Raw genomic sequence first — 17,971 nt, forward strand, 5'->3', positions numbered from 1 at the left:
GATGCATTTAACTTTAAAATGTACCAAAAAAAAAGTTCCGGGGGGGCATGACCCCGGACCCCCCTAGAGGATCGGAGGTTCACCCCCCATAGTCTGTGAAAATCCTGTGGGAAACACCTTACTGTAAATTGTACCCAAATTGTACCTCATCCCATTTCTGCATTGTACTGTGTAGTATATATTGTATTGTAACTCAGTTACTTTTCTACTCTGCATTGTATATATGTATATATTGAACACCTTTGTCTACATACTTGACTTCTATTTTATACTTACTATACTTTATACTTATCTATTTTTATCTAGCACAATCTCTGGAGCAAAACAGAAAGAAGCATTTTATATAAAAGTATTCTGTACTTCTGTATGACAACTAATAAAGAAACTTGAACTTGAAACTTGTGCGATAGTAAAGGGTTAACCTTCTGTCGTGTGGCAGTGAAAGGGTTAAGTGAAGCGTCTCCTTCAACGCCACGCTTCATTTGTCAATTTAATTCCACGAATGTCTCTTGGTTTATATTCCAAGATATATAATTTAGTTGACAAGGCAATAAGGACGGAGTAATTACTTACTTAACATGTGAAAACAAATTATAATTACAAGCGATGATGTCAAAGGGAAAATAAAAAGGACATATTATACTCGATGCCAAGACCTTCAGCATTATGCTATACTTTCAACAGACCGTTCAATTGAGAAAGAAATACAGTTTTTCAGCAATTGTGGACAAAAAGGTCAAAAGCTATTGGGAACGGGGTATAATATAATTTAGGTAGGGTTATTTCCCCGTCGTGTGAGGAACAGAAAGCTGGACTGGATATGTCAACATGTCATAAATGTAAAGTTTAAAGCTTAGTTATTGGACATTTGTATATACTCCATAGTACTAATTTGTATATTTGGTACCCAGTTTAACCACAGTGTATATTGCTGTTGCACTTTACTGTTACATTTGCACTCTGGTTAGATGCCAAACTTCTTTTTATACAACGGTATGCAAATTTCTCGATTCTGATTGGCTGAAACAGTCAATTTACACGTGGGTATTTTTCATAACCCAACGCTCTTGGTCCCAGGACCCGCCCACAACCGCATCACTATCAATGCGCGTTCGTGGTTTTAGGAATTAAAGCAAGATGGCGGACAAGCCGGACAGGAAACATTACGAAAGGATAATGGTGATAGGGTCATAAAGACTAAATGAAAAACGATTCTGTCACGGCGAATGTCTTAGTTGCTTAAACAATGTTGGATGATGTAATTGATGGGTCATGAGTCATTGTGGAACAAAATAAAAATTGCGCGAATTGATTGATTGATTAATTGCAAAAAAAAATGTATTCTTTTTTTTACCTACTTTCTATAGAAGCAGCTGGGAGGTGCGCTGTTTTAAGTGAGCGTGGACTATTGAATTGATTGATTGATTGCTAATTTTATTACTGTCCGCCTTGTTTCCAACTGGTTAAGTTTAGGCTCTCTTTCGAAGTTGGTTAAGGTTAGAGTTTGTCTTTAGAGCAGGGCGATAGAACACCAGCCCTGATTCCAAACTCTAACCTTAACCAACTTCGAAAGAGAGCCTAAACTTAACCAGTTGGAAACAAGGCGGACAGTAATAAAATGAGCAATCAATCAATTTAATAACCCACGCTCACTTAAAACAGCGCACCTCCCAGCTGCTTCTATAGAAAGTAGGTTTAAAAAAATAAATAAAAACTCTTATAGGGCAGAGAACCCCCCCCCCCTATATAGGGCAAATAATTAAAAAAAAATCCCTATATGGCAAAGAAAACTTTTTTTTTAATTTGTTTTACCTACTTTCTATAGAAGCATCTAAGAATGAAGTTCTATAGAAAGTAGGTTAAAAACTAAAGAAAGGTTGGATGCGTTAGTTTGCTGGATGTCTAGTTGAAAGACAGTTGGATGTCTTAGTTTGTTGGATGTCTAGGTGAAAGACAGTTGGATGTGTTAGTTTGTTGGATGCCTAGTTGAAAGACAGTTGGATGTCTTAGTTTGTTGGATGTCTTAGTTGAGAGACAGTTGGATGTGTTAGTTTGTTGGATGTCCTACTGAGAATAGTTGGATCCACTTCAATAAATCTTTAATTAATGTGTGTTTATTGTATAGCAATAAGGTTGGATGAATGTGCCAGTTGTATAAAAGCCATTACACCACTTGTAGTCGTGGGTTGTGACAATTAGACCATGCCTAGGGGGTCTAACGACCACCCCTAGGCATGGTCTAATTGTCACAACCCACTCCTGCGCGTGATGTAATGCTTAATCGTTGTACTGCACTTGTGCTGTATGATGCAACTCTGTCTGTAAATAAACAGTACTGTATATTTGTATATCTAACTATCGAGTATGTCATAAATGTCTGGATGTAACAGTACTGTATATCTGTATGTCATGTTATGATGAATTGAAAATGGGGGACCCTGATGTAAACAAGACGAAAGTATTTCTCTGGTCTGCATTCCCTTAACAATTGTGTGTATTGAGCCGTACTGTATTGTACCCATTCAAATTTCAATCAATCAATCAATCCATTCGAATCTAATCTATATTTATTTAAACTCAAAAATCACATCAACGATTTTGCTATGCAAAACACCCTTGAGTCATGACTTTCACCTAAGCTGGTTTTCTTGTGACGTGATTGATTGATTGAAATGTGTATTAACAGATTGCAGAATGGGTAAAATACAGTACAGCTCAATATACACAATTGTTAAGGGGATGCAGACCTAGGGCTGGGCGATAAAACGATAACGATAACTATCGCGATAAATTATTTCCTCGAAATAAACATGAAACGTGGTCGCAAAGTTTCGATATATCGATTTTCCAAGCTTGGCTCCGTTCAGCCTCGGCTCAGCACACTCACTCACAACAACCAGCGTTACGTGATGACGTGCTACGCACAACAGCTAACAACCAATCAGTGAAGGAGATGGCCGAGACCCGGAAGGAGGTAGGACGCGACTCGCGTAACAACAAGGCTTGCTAGGCTAATTAGCTTGCACGCCGTTGTTTTATATATTTACGTGCCGAGTATGTGTGTGTTTTGAATTCTGAGGCCACGTTTATGGTAGTGGGGGTATACAGTGGACGTCGTTTCAATATATTGTGGCGGAAGAGAGTATTTTAGTGTCATATTTAGCACATTGTCATGGAATACACCGCTTAGAACCAACAGGCTGGCTAGGATAACTAGCTTGCACGGCACTGTTTTATATATTTACGTGCCGAGTATGTGTGTGTTTTGAATTCTGAGGCCACGTTTATGGTAGTGTGGGATATACAGTGGACGTCGTTTCAATATATTGTGGCGGAAGAGAGTATTTTAGTGTCATATTTATTGTCATGAGATACTCCGCTTGTCGGCTAACGTGCGCAGACTGATGACGGCATCAACTCGACTTGAGACATTCGCAGCAGCATAAGAAGTTAATTAAACTTGACGGACATTATATCGACGATAATTATCGATATCGAATTATATGAAAATAATTTTATAATTTTATCGCGATAACGTTTTTAGTCATATCGCCCAGCCCTATGCAGACCAGAGAAAGACTTTCGTCTTGTTTACATCAGTGCAGGGCTGTACGCTAAGCTTTTTCACTAGGGGCACACTTGCCCCTAAATGAGAAATTTAGGGGCAAAGAATATTTTTTAGGGGCAAATTTTTAAATAACTATTTTACCATTATAGTAGGGCTGGGCGATATGGCCTCTAAATGATATTGCGATATTTTTTGGCCATATCACGATACACAATATATATCGCAATATTTTGACATTTCCTAAAGCACTTAAAATGCTTGATTTAACCCTTTGATGCATACAGTCACGCCAATATGATGATTATAATAAGTCCCTGCAACATATGTTTGCATTATTAAACCATGAAGATGCTTTAAAAAATAATTTAATGAAAATGTACTAAGAGTAGTCTACTGACACACTAATAAAAAAATTTATTTACATCTAAGACTATTTATATAAAAACTCTTGGGTGCCCTTTTTTTGCACAGTACTGTGTTTTCTATCCACTTTAGCCAAACACACACACACACACACACATATATATATTAGGGGTGGGAATCACCAGTTTCATCATGATACGATACGATATCGATTCTTTGGACAACGATACGATATTTGCCGATATCACAAAGTCTCTCACGATACAATACGATACGATTAGATTCAGGTGCCTGCGATCGATATGAGATTATATCATATGCCCATTTAACACAATCAGTAACATTTAGATCAACAAAAAAAAGGTAATGAAAATATCATTTGACATTTGTATTTTTGAGCTCTTCCAGACATTTAAAGGAAAATCAATCTATTGTTTTTAATACAAATAGACCTCCTGTTCACTGTAAAGTGCCACGTTTTTATATATTGAGCTTTAAACTTTAAGCTACATTTTTTGGAACTCAAAACTCACAACCTCCCTCTCCCAAACCGTTCCTACAACAATTTGTTGATGTTGCATGATCATGTATAGGCCTACATTTATTATGTATTATATTGTTTATGTTTAAATAACATTTAAACATCAAACTCCTCTGACCTCATCTGGTCTTTCCAAAGACGCGCGCGCACACACACACACACACAGAAAGGGAGAATGCTATGCTGTAACATCTACACACACGGAGCTACTGCTGTTGTTCTTGGGCGGATATGAGACTCGCCACAGGATTTTCAAAATAAGAGTATCGATATGAATCGATCTTATTACATCGCATCGATCCGATTCGATTGTTGATAATTACATCGATGTATCGATCTGGATCGATGTATCGTCCCACCCCTAATATATATATATATACTACTGTGAGAAAATAATAATTACACACAAAGGGATAATGGCTTATAGCAGACTTAATGATTTTAGAATATTTCAGATAATGAAATTAAATGTTTATCATCAACTATCCAGTTAGTATTTATACTGTCTGTAACGTTTGGCTACTTTAAATCATTGAATGTAGAGAGAGAGCGAGAGAGAGAGAGGGGGCGAGAACGCACAAGAGAGCCAGCCCCCCCCCCCCCGGGTTTTGTTCTAGGTTCGCGTTTTGATCGTCTAAGCTGCCGTAGGTGATGACGTCACACTCGAATGTAAACAGGAAGAGTCTAACACGGAGATGGAAAGTGGATGATATACAGAAACGAATAACTAATAAATATGAAGTTATGTTTAAACTTCTGTTGTCAAGCGTTGTCACTTGTCAATATAACCCACCCCCTTTCCTCACTTTTCCGCCGTCCCTGCTTCACTCGGGACCACCAGCTAACGTTAGCCCATTGCTCGTGTCAATTAAATTGCATGTTATTAAATGTCCGCGCTGGTCTGTCTAATGAAATTACAACCGCAACATTATGTCGCCTGTACAGCCCTGGTTGTAGGCTAATGTTAGTGTAGTGAAATGCGAATGAAGGGGTGAAATCACTATTCGCAAGCTTGCGAGTAGATATAATTTTTCATTCGCACCGGCCAAATTAGGGGGCAATTTGCGACGATCTCGTCGCAGCGTACAGGCCTGATCAGGGTCCCCCATTTTCAATTCATAATGACATATTATGACATACAGATAGACAGTACTGCTACATCTATACATTTAAGACATACCAGATTTACAAATACAGTACCGTTTGTGATACAAAAAGAGTTTAAAACAGAGAGTATATACATTTGACGAAGAAACTGTACATTGGATGAGGTGGGGTGGGGGGGTTGAATGACCAATACATTCGAATCTAATCTATATTTATTTTAACTTAAATCACATCAACGACTTTGCTATGCAAAACACCCTTGAGTCACGACTTTCACCTAAGCTAACTTTCTTGTGACGTTATCGTTGGCCAGTTGAATCACCACGAAATCAAGCTAGTAACAGTGGACACACATCAAGGTCAAACGGTGTCCTTAGAGACCACCGCGACACTTCCGGTATTTTGAGCTCGTGGGAGAGAGCGGGAAGGGGGGGGGGGGAAGGGAGCGCGTGAATGGATGTTGATTAGAGCCTTGGCGTAAGTGATTGTAGGCTCGAGCCTCTAATCAACACATGCATTCATTTGATCCCTGCGCGCTCTCTCTTCTAGAGCCATATGGAATCCGCGATCACGGAATCGCGGACGGAATCGCGGAATTGAGCAATAAAAATGGAATCAACTATAAAAAAAAATTAACTTTTTTTTTTTTACTTTTTTTTTTATGTTGTGGGACTTGTACAGCACTTTGTTCAACTTTGTCAGTGCTGTAAAGTTTAAACCTTTTTAAATCTTAGACAAACAAAACACTTTGCTTTCATGAAATATTGTAAGCAGTCATTTGAGGCTTTATAAAAGCAGCACAATGAACACAAATCTGTCAGTGCCGAGTCCGACCTCATCTTAAATAACAAACAGCATTGCTTGTTGTAGTTAACAAGGAGAGGAAGAGTTGATTTTGCAAAAATATATATACCTTTTTATTTTTTTCCCTAATCACGAGCTCCATGTAACGTGGAAGTGCAGTGGTCTATAGGGGGGGGGTGTGGTCCCTAATCACGTACTTTCACTTGTTTACGTTACATCAACAACAACGCACCAGCAGCAAGTGACAACATGATGTTGTGAAGTGAACTCGATAGCTTGCAGCTTCTTAACGTTAACGGTGGCCACTCTATAGTAGCGTTAAATGCACACAAACCACGCCGAAACTGTAACAGCCATATATAGACACACATGGGGTTGTTTATTATTAAGCTAGCCCATCGGGATGTCGAACAAAAGAAATGTCCATGCAACAAAATGTGGTGTAGCTACTAGCTACACAACTTATATTACATGTATTACCTGCAGAACACAACTTATATTACATGTATTACCTGCAGAACACAACTTATATTACATGTATTACCTGCAGAACTTATATTACATGTATTACCTGCAGAACACAACTTATATTACATGTATTACCTGCAGAACACAACTTATATTACATGTATTACCTGCTGAACACAACTTATATTACATGTATTACCTGCAGAACACAACTTATATTACATGTATTACCTGCAGAACACAACTTATATTACATGTATTACCTGCAGAACACAACTTATATTACATGTATTACCTGCAGAACACAACTTATATTACATGTATTACCTGCAGAACTTATATTACATGTATTACCTGCAGAACACAACTTATATTACATGTATTACCTGCAGAACACAACTTATATTACATGTATTACCTGCTGAACACAACTTATATTACATGTATTACCTGCAGAACACAACTTATATTACATGTATTACCTGCAGAACACAACTTATATTACATGTATTACCTGCAGAACACAACTTATATTACATGTATTACCTGCAGAACACAACTTATATTACATGTATTACCTGCAGAACACAACTTATATTACATGTATTACCTGCAGAACACAACTTATATTACATGTATTACCTGCAGAACACAACTTATATTACATGTATTACCTGCAGAACACAACTTATATTACATGTATTACCTGCAGAACACAACTTATATTATTATGTATTACCTGCAGAACACAACTTATATTACATGTATTACCTGCAGAACACAACTTATATTACATGTATTACCTGCAGAACTTATATTACATGTATTACCTGCAGAACACAACTTATATTACATGTATTACCTGCAGAACACAACTTATATTACATGTATTACCTGCAGAACACAACTTATATTACATGTATTACCTGCAGAACTTATATTACATGTATTACCTGCAGAACACAACTTATATTACATGTATTACCTGCAGAACACAACTTATATTACATGTATTACCTGCAGAACTTATATTACATGTATTACCTGCAGAACTTATATTACATGTATTACCTGCAGAACTTATATTACATGTATTACCTGCAGAACACAACTTATATTACATGTATTACCTGCGGAACACAACTTATATTACATGTATTACCTGCAGAACACAACTTATATTACATGTATTACCTGCAGAACACAACTTATATTACATGTATTACCTGCAGAACTTATATTACATGTATTACCTGCAAAACACAACTTATATTACATGTATTACCTGCAGAACACAACTTATATTACATGTATTACCTGCAGAACACAACTTATATTACATGTATTACCTGCAGAACACAACTTATATTACATGTATTACCTGCAGAACTTATATTACATGTATTACCTGCAGAACACAACTTATATTACATGTATTACCTGCAGAACACAACTTATATTACATGTATTACCTGCAGAACACAACTTATATTACATGTATTACCTGCAGAACTTATATTACATGTATTACCTGCAGAACTTATATTACATGTATTACCTGCAGAACACAACTTATATTACATGTATTACCTGCAGAACACAACTTATATTACATGTATTACCTGCAGAACACAACTTATATTACATGTATTACCTGCAGAACACAACTTATATTACATGTATTACCTGCAGAACACAACTTATATTACATGTATTACCTGCAGAACACAACTTATATTACATGTATTACCTGCAGAACACAACTTATATTACATGTATTACCTGCAGAACACAACTTATATTACATGTATTACCTGCAGAACTTATATTACATGTATTACCTGCAGAACACAACTTATATTACATGTATTACCTGCAGAACACAACTTATATTACATGTATTACCTGCAGAACACAACTTATATTACATGTATTACCTGCAGAACACAACTTATATTACATGTATTACCTGCAGAACACAACTTATAATACATGTATTACCTGCAGAACACAACTTATATTACATGTATTACCTGCAGAACACAACTTATATTACATGTATTACCTGCACAACTTATATTACATGTATTACCTGCAGAACACAACTTATATTACATGTATTACCTGCAGAACACAACTTATATTACATGTATTACCTGCAGAACACAACTTATATTACATGTATTACCTGCAGAACACAACTTATATTACATGTATTACCTGCAGAACACAACTTATATTACATGTATTACCTGCAGAACTTATATTACATGTATTACCTGCAGAACACAACTTATATTACATGTATTACCTGCAGAACACAACTTATATTACATGTATTACCTGCAGAACACAACTTATAATACATGTATTACCTGCAGAACACAACTTATATTACATGTATTACCTGCAGAACACAACTTATATTACATGTATTACCTGCAGAACACAACTTATATTACATGTATTACCTGCAGAACACAACTTATATTACATGTATTACCTGCAGAACACAACTTATATTACATGTATTACCTGCAGAACACAACTTATATTACATGTATTACCTGCAGAACACAACTTATATTACATGTATTACCTGCAGAACACAACTTATATTACATGTATTACCTGCAGAACACAACTTATAATACATGTATTACCTGCAGAACACAACTTATATTACATGTATTACCTGCAGAACACAACTTATATTACATGTATTACCTGCAGAACACAACTTATATTACATGTATTACCTGCAGAACACAACTTATATTACATGTATTACCTGCAGAACACAACTTATATTACATGTATTACCTGCAGAACACAACTTATATTACATGTATTACCTGCAGAACCAACACTGTTAGCCAGCATTAGCTTCCCCGAGGCTAACCGTTAGCTCGCCTTGGCTGTCTGTCACACAACATAACAACAACAACAACAACACTGCTAGTTCATTCCTAGTCGGTCCTCAGATATCACCGTGGATGGTTGACATGATGACACGGCGGGTATCGAACACACGGCGCGACAGACGGCAGGTACCTTGTTGTTGTGTGAGGAGGAGGACCGGAGGGGCCTGTGGTGGCGGCCGGAAGCCTCGGGTCGCGGTGTCCAGCGCGGCCGCCTCAGAGGCGCGGAGAGGCGGGCGCTGAGAGGCAGCGGAGCGGGGAGAGCTGGAGCTCCTGGTCCGCTGCTCCTTCACATCCCCTCGGCGTCTCTGTCAGGCAGCTGTCTGCCCGTCGCGTATTATTATTATTAATAACTATTATTGAACCATCATCATCATCACGGCAACTCGGTGTGAAAAGTTTCCGAGCCGCTGTTCTTGTTGTTTCTTCTTCTTTGTGCTCCTGTTGTTGTGCTTTTGGAGAAGGAGTTCTGTCCCATAATGCACCGCGCGGCCTCCACTACACACAGAGGTCTGCTTTGGGCTGATATCATATTAATATCATATATCATATCGTATTGATATTAATAACATGTGATTTAAATAAGTCAGCTTTACTGGAGTAAATATTGGATTCACATTCCTTTACAGCTTTAGGCTGTAACTAGGAACTAGGCAAACTAGGCAAACTAGGAACTAGGCAAAATCTGCATATGGCTCGCCGACAACAAACTATCATTACACATGGGCAAAACAGAGTCCATTCTCTTCGGTTCAAATAACAAACTCAGCAAGACTGACGACTTCTCGGTTACAGTGGGTGACAATATTGTCACAAGGAAAGATGAAATTACCTACCTGGGTTCCATCCTAGAGGCTAATCTTTCCTGTGACAAAATGGCATCCAATGTAATAAAAAAAGTCAACCAACGAACGCGATTCTTGTACCGGATCTCCTCTCTGGTAAACAAGAATACCCTGAAGACTCTAGCAGGAGCACTCATTCAAGGGTACTACGACTATGCTTGCACCTCATGGTACCAAAGCACCTCAAAGGCACTAAAAAACAAATTACAAACATCTCAAAACAAGCTAGTCAGACTACTACTTGACCTGACTCCTAGAACCCACCTCACCCCTGCCCACTTTGACAACCTAGGATGGCTTAGAGTAGACGACAGAGTACAGCAACTTGCAATGGGCCTGGTCTACAAGATACACTACGCGACCAAGGTACCCATGTACATGTCAAAATACTTCCCAAAGGTCAGTGAATACCACGATCACAACACCAGAGGGAGCTCCACAAATCATGTAAAACCCAGATTCGGCTCAAACAAGGGACTAAACACGTTTCGCAATTATGCCACATCAATGTGGAACGCCCTGCCTAAAGCTGTAAAGGAATGTGAATCACTACCCACCTTCAAAAACACTCTCAAAAAACACCTACGTGAGACTGCAATTCGAAACTGGCCCCTACAAATGTCCTAACCTAGTTGTACAGTAAATGACCAAGTAAGGCTTTGTCAACATTCCAATGTACAGTGTAAAATGTGTGTGTGTCCCCTACCCAACCCCCCCCCCCCCCCCCCACCTCCAATGTACAGCCCTCACCCAACCCACCCAACCCCACCCCACCAACCTCCTCCAATGTACAGTTTCTACGCCAAATGTATATACACTCCTTTTCTGGACACTTTTGTATCACAAACAGTACTGTATTTGCAAATCTGATATGTCATAAATGTATAGATGTAGCAGTACTGTCTATCTGTATGTCATGTATGTCATATATGTTATGATGAATTGAAAATGGGGGACCCTGGTGGAAACAAGACGAAAGTCTTTCTCTGGTCTGCATCCCCTTAACAATTGTATGTATTGAGATGTACTGTTCTGTACCCATTCTGCAATCTGTTAATAAACTTTTCAATCAATCAATCAATCAGGCAGGGCGTTCCACATCGATGTGGCATAATTGCTAAACGTGTTTAGTCCCTTGTTTGAGCCGAATCTGGGTTTAACATGATTTGTTGAGCTTCCTCTGGTGTTGTGGTCGTGGTATTCACTGACCTTTGGGAAGTATTTTGACATGTACATGGGTACCTTAGTGGTGTAGTCAGTGTATCTTGTAGACCAGGCCCATTGCAAGTTGCTGTACTCTGTCGTCTACTCTAAGCCATCCTAGGTTGTCAAAGTGGGCAGGGGTGAGGTGGGTTCTAGGAGTCAGGTCAAGCAGTAGTCTGACCAGTTTGTTTTGAGATGTTTGTAATTTTGTTTTTAGCGCCTTTGAGGTGCTTTGGTACCATGCGGTGCACGCATAGTCGTAGTACCCTTGAATGAGTGCTCCTGCCAGAGTCTTCAGGGTATTCTTGTTTACCAGAGAGGAGATCCGGTACAAGAATCTAGTTCGTTGGTTGACTTTTTTTTATTACACTGGATGCCATTTTGTCACAGGAAAGATCTGCCTCTAGGATGGAACCCAGGTAGGTAATTTCATCTTTCCTTGTGACAATATTGTCACCCACTGTAACTGAGAAGCCGTCGGTCTTGCTGAGTTTGTTATTTGAACCGAAGAGAATGGACTCTGTTTTGCCCAGGTGTAATGATAGTTTGTTATCAGCGAGCCAGGTGCAGATTCTGCCGAGTTCCGAGCTGAGGGTTTTTTCAACCTGTGACTTGTTCTTGTCAGAGACCAGCAGGGCTGAGTCGTCCGCAAACAGGAACAAGTTGCAGTCACAAGCTGACGACATGTCATTTGCATAAATTAGGAACAGTAGCGGTCCTAGTATGCTTCCTTGTGGAACCCCACAGCTCACTGGGGGGGGGGGGGGGATAGGGTACCGTTTACCTCCACCATCTGTTAGCTCCCCTCCAGGTAGGATTGCATCCAGCTCACTGATAAACTATCAAAACCAATGGCTTTTAGCTTGTCAATCAGAATGGAGTGATTGACAGTGTCGAAGGCCTTTTGTAGGTCCAGCATGACCATGCCGCAGTATGGTCAGTCTGGCCCTGCTCTTGACCCGGGTTCTGTGGCTCGGGAGGTAGAGCAGTCGTCTGGCAATCCGGAGGTTCCCGGTTCGATTCCCGCTCCTCCCGTGCAGCGTGTCGAAGTGGCCTTGAGCGAGACACTTAACCCCTAATTGCTCCCGATGAGCAGGTCGGCACCTTGCATGGTCGCCTCCGCCGTCGGTGTGTGAATGTGTGAGTGAATGGGTCAAATGTGAGGAACAAATTGTAAAGCGCTTTGGATAAAAGCTGTTATTAGGGATGTCCCGACCGCATTTTTTTGCTCCCGATCCGATCATGTGATTTTGAGTATCTGCCGATACCGATTTTTCCCGATCCGGAACGCCCTACCCAAAGCTGTAAAGGAATGTGAATCACTACCCACTTTCAAAAACACTCTCAAAAAACACCTACGGGAGACTGCAATTCGAAACTGGCCCCTTAAATGTCCTAACACAACCCCCTCCAATGTACAGTAAATTACCAAGTATGGCCTTGTCAATATTCCAATGTACAGTTTTGTTTGTACAGTTGTACAGTGTCCCCCGCCCACCCCTCCTGTTTTTTTATATCCAACTATCCATTATATCCAACATGGATATATAGCTTATTTTTTTCACTTATTGCACCATTGGATCAAAATTCAAAACAAAATAAAGTGGTGGTGCACCACAAAATAACCATGTAAACTAAAACAAGTGCTGTGCAGAATAGTGCAATAACAAAGGTAGTGCAGTAACAGAGGTAGTGCAGTAACAGAGGTAGCTCTATATAGCTTCACAAGTTCAGTTACATTCAGTCATAAATAATAAAATAAAATATACAATTGGCTTAGTGCAGAATAATTCTAGACTATTGATTGATTGATTGATTGATTGATTGATTGATTGATTGAAAATTGTATTAACAGATGAATAGCAGAATGGCAGAATGGGTACAATACAGTATGGCTCAATACACACAGAGACCAGAGAAAGACTTTTGTCTTGTTTACATCAGGGTCCCCCATTTTCAATTCATCATAACATATTATGACATACAGATAGACAGTACTGCTACATCTAGACATTTATGACATACCAGATCTACAAATACAGTACTGTTTGTGATACAAAAAGGAGTCTAAAAAAGAGAGTATATACATTTGACGAAGAAACTGTACATTGGAGGAGGTTGGGTAGGTGGGGTGGGGGGGGTAACTGTACATTGGAGGTGGTTGGGTGGGTGGGGTGGCGTTGGGTAGGTGGGGTGGGGGGGGGGACTGTACATTGGAGGTGGGTGTGGGGGGGTTGGGTAGGCGGGGTGGGGGGGGGGGGGTAACTGTACATTGGATTATTGACTAAACCTTACTTGGCCCCAAAAAGACAGAAAACTATGAACTAGTCTAGTTATAAAAAAAGATTCCAGATTTTTTTTTCACGATTCCGATCTTCTGAAAATCACGTGATCGGATCGGGACATCCCTAGCTGTTATATAAATGCACCATTTTTATTTACCATTCTGGACCAATCCACCTCAGGACACCCTTCAGACATGGAGAGGAGCTAAAGACCACCCACCTGGAGGGGGAGGGTCCTTCTGTCACAAAGCTATTTTTATAAGCTACACACTAGGGCGGCACGATTCTTGCTAAAATGTGAATCAGAATTTTTATCTCAAAGAATTGAGATCACGATTCTCTCACACAATTTTTATAAATAAAATATAAATATATATAAATATAAATAATATAAATAAATAAAATCATTTATTGCACTCTTTCTTAAACAGACAACATAATTATATCAAAGTGCTTGACTTAAACTTAAACATAACATTATATGAAAGTGGCGGCTGGGTGGCGTAGCGGAGATTGCGCTCGTCACCAATGCAAGAGACTCCGGTGGGTCGATGTATATATTCTCTCCCCACCGTATGTATATTTATCTCCCCACCGTATGTATATTTCTCACCCACCCACCCACCCCCTCCTAATGTAAAGTCTCCTCCCCATCAAATGTAACAGTACTATATACCTGTATGTCATGTATGTCCCTATGCCATAAATGTCATGATGTCATGTATATTGAGTATGTCATAAATGTCACTATGAATTGAAAATGGGGGACCCTGATGTAAACAAGACAAACGTCTTTCTCTGGTCTGCATCCCCTTAACAATTGTGTGTATTGAGCCGTACTGTATTGTACCCATTTCTGCAATCTGTTAAATAAAGTTTTCATTCATTCATTCATTCATGGGGATTGGACGTTGTGGACAGAGACTCCTACAGGTCGGTTGGGGACGCCTGCACAGCAGACAGGAAATGACGGGGGTAGTGTGAGCTATGGCTGGGCGATATGGCAAAAAATGATATAGCGATAACGATATGATAATGTTATCATATCACTCGATATCGATAATTATCTAAATTGTTATAATTCTTTTTTAAACAACAGATGTATGTTTATTTTGCAGCAATTCTTTGTCGTTGCCGCCATCTTCAGTGTTACAGCCCCTCACACTCCAGTTCTCAGGCTGCAGCTGGTTTAAAAGCTAAAGTAACCCGGCTTCTCTGCTGGCTGTGGCTCCAGGGGAGTTGAACAGTTCTGGCGCTGCTAGTTTCTTTTCTATCTTTTGGTGCTTTTTTGGTGGACAAACCACCGCACATGTGCACCGTGACTCGCGACTGGAGACTAGCTCTGCTAGCACACATAGCTTTCTGTGTACAGACGGTTTCAAACTGTATTTTAAATTAGAAAGCAAACAAAATAAATGGACAAGAGAAAAATAAATCTCAATTTGGTCAGTATTGTCATTTGGACAAGCAAAGCCATTACTTTAAGTTGCAGGCAAGAAAGACAAGTCTGTCCACTGTCTCTGATTTTAAAACTGCCCTGTTGCAGGTCACACAAAAAAAATTATATCACCCAGCCCTAGTGTGAGCCTCCCACACGTTACACCTCGCCAATGAGAGTCCGCGCTGGCAGGTGAAAAGATGTGACAGGCTGCCTCCTCGTGTGCCGGAGGGAACATGTGATGCAAGGCTTCTATCCTCCCTACAACCGACCAGCGGGGGGGCATAGTCGAGCAACGTTCAAGACAGGGGAGGGGAGAATTGGATACAAGAAAATTGGGATGGGAGAAAAATAGAAAATAAGGAGAAAAAGTGGATACAAAAAAAAACATTATATGAAAGTGCTCGACTTAAACAAAAAAATCTCTTGTAACATACAAAATAACTATAGTCAGAATCGTCATCATTTAAAAGAGTTAAGTAAAAATAATAATAATAATAAAATGTTATGCAAAAAAAATATCGTCATCATTTAGAAATGAGATCGCATGGGTCTGAATCGAGATCGCGATTATTCTTTTTTTTATTAATCGTGCAGCCCTACTACATACTGTTAAGAAAACTAACCAACTTACACATGCTGGATCCGGAGGTCATGGTCTTGGAGTGGACGGCTTCTGGGGACAGTAAAAAAAACCTTCTCATGGTGGTTGTGTGGAGCAGAAGGAGCAGTAAAAAGAGACTGAATAGTTGATTTGAATGTGTTTATTTGGCAATTTTATTATAGACATAAAAAATCTCAAAGACAGCAGCATCTGAAATGTTAATTACATGTCCAAGGTAAAAACGTTACAAAAATAAATAGCTTAAAAAGGAAGCTGTAATAATAATACAATAGTTATGGTCCTTCACTGAAGGGATACAGGGCCAACGCTTCGTCTCTCTCTTGTTTGATAACATCCTGTAAATTAACAACTGGAATGAACAATCAAATATACACACACACAGAGTATCGGATAACAATAGTGATGGTTTGCATATGAATGAACACAGGAAAATAATCAGAAAATTAGAAGAATTAATTATGTCTCATACACGCAGATAGAGATTAGGCTACTGCTTAAACGGTAACACCTCCAAAGTGGCTGTATTATAAATTCTCTGCACCACTCTTTACTATCAGTTGTATTACAACACACCCGGGAAAAGGCAAACATTTTTATTACACAACAGAAAAGAAATTTCTGCCTCGCTGTTTTTTCTTGGTTCAGATTCTGACCACTCGTTGTCTACCCTAAACCCATTTTTACACAGAGTGTGTAAACTCAAAGTCTACCCATCTCTATAATATTGACACGCCTAGCTTATTATTGAAAGGAACTGCTCAGATGTAAGTTATCCTAAAGCTTACACATTTTGATTCCCACAATATTCTCAGTTTTGGTGTCAATGACCAATTGATTTATCACCTATCAATCAATCTGTCTATCTACGTCACACATCCTCAGTCAACAATATAGACAATCAATACCTATTATTATCATCATTATTATTATTATTATTATTATTATTTTTACCGTAGGACAGACATACCACCTGAACAATCTCAAGACAAATCACATTTGGACAACTGATTATTTTTGTAGAAAACAGAAGCAATCAAACAGGAGGGCATTTCGTAGTCTCACGTCGTCGGCTCGGTCAGAGCTTTGGAAGGCTTCTAGTTCTCTGGAGGATAATTGGAGGTATATTTGCATAATTATAGTACTAGTCCCACTGTGAACGGAAGCTAACTTTGAAAAGACCAGGAGAGACACGTGGAACTCGTACCAGTGGGCACAGACCAGTCACACGGTTCAGAGTGGGACTAGAACAACACGCCTTGCTGAGGAACAGACACGGTGCCTTCGATCATCTTCTACAAAAACATCACATGTACATCCTGAGGTAGATTTCCATTGCTTTTCAATTTCAATAGTGGTTGTCAAATATCAACAAAAGATGACAAAACAATACTCAGACAAATGCCCTTGATGTGACTTAATTTGATCGGTAAGTGCACTCGCTCACTCGCTCAGTCAGTCGGCCACTCACTCACTCACTCACTCACTCACTCACTCACTCACTCACTCACTCACTCACTCACAAGGCTTCCCCCGCCAACGTGTGAGGCGCAGAAGGGGGGACTTGTTCAAAGTGACCTATTTCAGCCCTTTTAATAAAACGTCCTCTGCCCTCGTCACCCTCCACTAGCACTCTGGGTTGAGGAGGCAGCCCCCGGACACCGGCTCTGCCCTCGTCACCCTCCACTAGCACTCTGGGTTGAGGAGGCAGCCCCCGGACACCGGCTCTGCCCTCGTCACCCTCCACTAGCACTCTGGGTTGAGGAGGCAGCCCCCGGACACCGGCTCTGCCCTCGTCACCCTCCA

At 39.6% G+C, this 17,971-nt stretch overlaps 1 protein-coding gene across 2 annotated transcripts in view; it reads right to left on the minus strand.

Moving 5' to 3' along the window:
* Positions 1 to 10,232, minus strand: part of zbtb44 (zinc finger and BTB domain containing 44) — a 52,200-nt gene extending 41,968 nt beyond the window's left edge. For both annotated transcript variants that reach the window (XM_084313379.1, XM_084313380.1), the window contains exon 1: positions 9,906 to 10,232. The gene's annotated coding sequence lies outside the window, so the exon portion shown is untranslated. The remainder of the gene's footprint in view (positions 1 to 9,905) is intronic.
* Positions 10,233 to 17,971: the final 7,739 nt, after the last annotated feature.

Source organism: Notolepis coatsorum (genome assembly GCF_963971535.1).
Source record: "Notolepis coatsorum genome assembly, chromosome: 1".
Lineage (NCBI taxonomy): Eukaryota > Metazoa > Chordata > Actinopteri > Aulopiformes > Paralepididae > Notolepis > Notolepis coatsorum.